The sequence below is a fragment of the Siphateles boraxobius genome, unplaced genomic scaffold (genome assembly GCF_051911475.1).
Source record: "Siphateles boraxobius isolate OS27281-9 unplaced genomic scaffold, OSU_SipBor_1 9, whole genome shotgun sequence".
NCBI lineage: Eukaryota > Metazoa > Chordata > Actinopteri > Cypriniformes > Leuciscidae > Siphateles > Siphateles boraxobius.
The window spans coordinates 10,421,710-10,426,015 of record NW_027509219.1 but is presented as its reverse complement, the minus strand read 5'-3'; positions in this window follow the sequence as shown (position 1 = coordinate 10,426,015).

The following is a 4,306-nucleotide window of genomic DNA, read 5'->3' as shown; positions in this document are numbered from 1 at the left end:
CACTAGTAGCTAATTAATACGTACAAGTACTTAATGGAATAGATACTAGTATCTAAAAAATAAGTTCTAGTAGCATGAAAATAGTAGTAGGTTTTAAGGATTAAATGTTAAAATGGCTTGCCATAAAGTGTTGTATCCTGAGCAAAGGCTATTCGAAAAATTAGAAAACACAATAATGTTTGCTGTCTTCTCCAAAGGTTGAATCACCCCTTTTGTTGATCAGTAGCTACTTCAACTTTGTCACAAAACGTTGATGAAAAATAAAGATACATTAAAGATATACTACAAAGAGTTGATGATATCAGTTGATGCCCTCATCTATTTTCCAGTACACCAATACGACATCTTGTGGTTGATGATGGTAAGTGCAATCAGATATTCACTCACCACATAGCCAGAATGAGCCAAGTGTGGCTCTCTGCAGGTTGGAGTAATGGAAAGTTAGGGGAAAGTCATATATCAATATAGATGTAATTTCAGTTGTGCCAATTGCTGTATGGCAGCTGCTATGCAAGTTTTAGCAGTGACTCTGAGGCCAAATAATGCAGCCTAAGTGGGATTCTGCCAAGGGTAACTAATGTTGTTTTATGTCTAACTTATGTTTTAGCCACTGCGGGGAGTCATAAGGCATCTGCTGGGCAGCTGCTAGCCTAAATAAGATGCCAATTTTCATGGTTGGTCCTCCTCCCCAACTATACTGAATACCATACGGCGAAGTATTACAGTATAGTGCAGGCTAGCTTATCTTCTTTAGCGAGGACTAAACCTGCTAGTCCTTCTAAAATGACTAACCAACAAAAACTGCTCCACATCAGTCAAACACCTTAAAATATTGAGAAGATAAACAGCAAAATAGAGGAAGATGTAAAAGATGACATCTATATGTGGAGCTTCCCATGAGGAAATTTCAGGGAAAGAGACTGGGCTTTGCCCATTACTGTGGGAAACCCAGTTCTAGGCTTCCACACAGACCCTAAGTTTTAAAGGTCAAGGGTCATCCTGTAGCTGCCCTTACAAACAAGCCAAGGACGTCAGTACCATGCATGGCAAAGATGTGGTCAATGAGGTAAATGAAAGACCACACATATAAGCTAAGAATAAAATAAAATAAAATAATACTTTTATAAAGACATTCACATTGTTACAACATATTTCTATTTCAAATAACTGCTGTTCTTTTGAACTTTCTATTCATCAGAGAATCGTGAAAAAGGTTTTTCCCAAACATTTTAAGCAACTGTTCTCAACAAAATGTTTCTTCAGTAGCAAATGAGCAAATTAGAATGACTTCTGAAGGATCATGTGACACTGAAAAACTGAGGTAATAATGCGGAAAATTCTGCTTTTCTATCAGGAATAAATTGAAAAAAAATTATATTGCACAATTGTAATGATATTACACAATATTACAGTTTTTTTACTGTATTGTTGATAATAATAGTAAAATAATATAATAATAGTATAAGAGAGTTAACTTAAGAAAAATCCTACCAACCCCAAACATTTGAACAGTTGTGTGAATGTAATTAGTTATTAAATCAATCAGCATTGATTCAAATGTTTTTAACACATTTAAAAAAAAATTCTTATTTTACAATATCCATTTTCGATCCTTTATGATTACCACTTCCAAATAAAATAAATAAATAATTGTTCCATGCTATATATATATATATATATATATATATATATATATATATATATGCATATTGTCACAGTTGTGACAGTGTTTTGTTTAGTTTGGTTTCATTGGACTTGTCTGCCTGGCATCACATGTCACGTGTCATCCTCATTGTCCTTCCTCATTATAAGTTAATCTGTATCACCTGTGTTCAGTTAATCATTGTCATCTGTGTTTGCATTTAAGTTCTGTCTGTTCAGTCAGTCTTTGTCCGATCTACGTTGTGTATAGTGTGTGTTGCTGTCTGTCCTGCTATCATTTTTCGTTAAACCTTCGTGTTGGAAGTATATCCTCATCTTCCTCTGCCTTCCTGCAACCTCACGTGACACATATACTGTATATTCATAATATGTTTTATATATATATATATATATATATATATATATACTGTATATGGATATGTGTATATATATATATATATATATATATATATATATATATATATATGGATATGTGTATGGATATGTGTATATATATATATGGATATGTGTATGGATATGTGTATATATATATATATATATATATATATATATATATATGTGTATATATATATATGGATATGTGTATATATATGGATATGTGTATATATATGGATATGTGTGTATACATATGGATATGTGTATATATATGGATATGTGTATATATATATATATATATATATATATGTGTATATGGATATGTGTGTATATATATATATATATATATATATATGGATATGTATATATATATATATATACGGATATGTGTGTATATATATATATATATATATATATATGGATATGTATATATATATATATGGATATGTAAATATATATGGATATGTGTATGGATACGGATATATATATGGATATGTGTATATATATATATGGATATGTGTATATATATATGGATATGTGTATATATATATATATATATATGGATATGTGTATATATATATATATTAGTGCTGTCAAACGATTAAAATATTTAATCGCGATTAATCGCATTAATGTCATAGTTAACTCGCGATTAATCGCATTTAATCGCACATTTTTATCTATTCTAAATGTCTCTTGATTTCTTTTTGTCCCATTATTTTTTCTCATTTTAATGCTCTTATCAACATGGAAAAGTGGATCGGCTTGCTTTGTGCAAATGTTTTTTATTGAAAACAACATTGGCATATATTGTGTTCAATTTCACACTAAAACATTCTTACTTGGAGCAAATAATCTCTCACACAATGTAACACTGTCCATCAATAAAAGGGTGAAAGAAATACTGACGAGGTCCTGATATTGACGAGGGGGCGGAGAATTCGCATCAGCTGTGTGTGTGTGTGTGTGTGTGTGTGTGTGTTTGGCCATCATCAAGTGGTATTTCAGACTGGACGTGCTGCGATGATGATAGCTCAGTTCACAACGACAAAACACACAGATCACTTTGGTCTCGTCAATGGAACCATTTGGCAACTTTTTAAAAGTAAACGTTCCATTCACAATCTTATTGGCATCCATTTCGGTGTCTCGCGCTCGTCATCCACTCAAAACTGGACGTTTTGAACGTTCCTATAACATTCAGAAATAACGTTTTTATAACTTAATGGGAACGTTATGAAAACGTTCTTATAACCTAAAATTGTTAGCTGGGGAAGAGGAGAGATTCGCGATTGCACTGAACACGTTTTAAGTGCAGGCACATATTGTCTGAGCGAGCCCAGAGAAAATTCTAACAAGAGCAGCGTGTATATGAGAGCGCGCGACTCGAGCAGAGAGATTCGTGCTCGGCACATTATATTCCACGCGTGAGCAGAGAGATTCGCGCTCGCGCATCCGGCTCGCAAGCCCAAACAAGTGTGTGCGGCGTGCCTGTTATTTTGTTTCCGGTCTAGCTAGATCCGCTTGCGCTTTCAAAACGTCCATGCCGCGTCCTATTGCAAAAGCATGTGAAAAAAAACTACAAAGTTTGCTAGGCCAAAAAGACCGTTAATCGCGCGATAAAAAAATTAACGCCGTTAAAATGGGGTTGCGTTAACGCCGTTAATAACGCGTTTAACTGACAGCCCTAATATATATATATGGATATGTGTATATATATATATATGGATATGTGTATATATATATATATGGATATGTGTATATATATATATATATATATATGGATATGTGTATATATATATATATATATATATATATATGGATATATATATATGGATATGGATATATATATATGGATATGTGTATATATATATATATATATGGATATATATATATATATATATATATATATATATATATATATATATACTGTATTTTAATAATATTGACAAATATATTATATGATAGATGTGTTTTTATATAAAAATGATTATTTATAATGATCATATTTCATATTCTTTAACGATAGGCACAATTTGTCTGTCAACATTGTTTTCCCATACATCCAGAACGTTCAGGCCCACACAAGGTTGATTTTATTAATTGAAGTGGTCTTAAATCACTGTGTGAGATGTGTTTTCCTGGACCGAGGGGTCACTCTGTTCAGGGAGCATTTATCAGAGGAGAGAGAAAGCTAGAGGTTTGTGTCAAGGTCAGAGCAGAGTGCAGGAGAAAAACATATAAAACACTGGAAGGAGGAAAGTCTCTC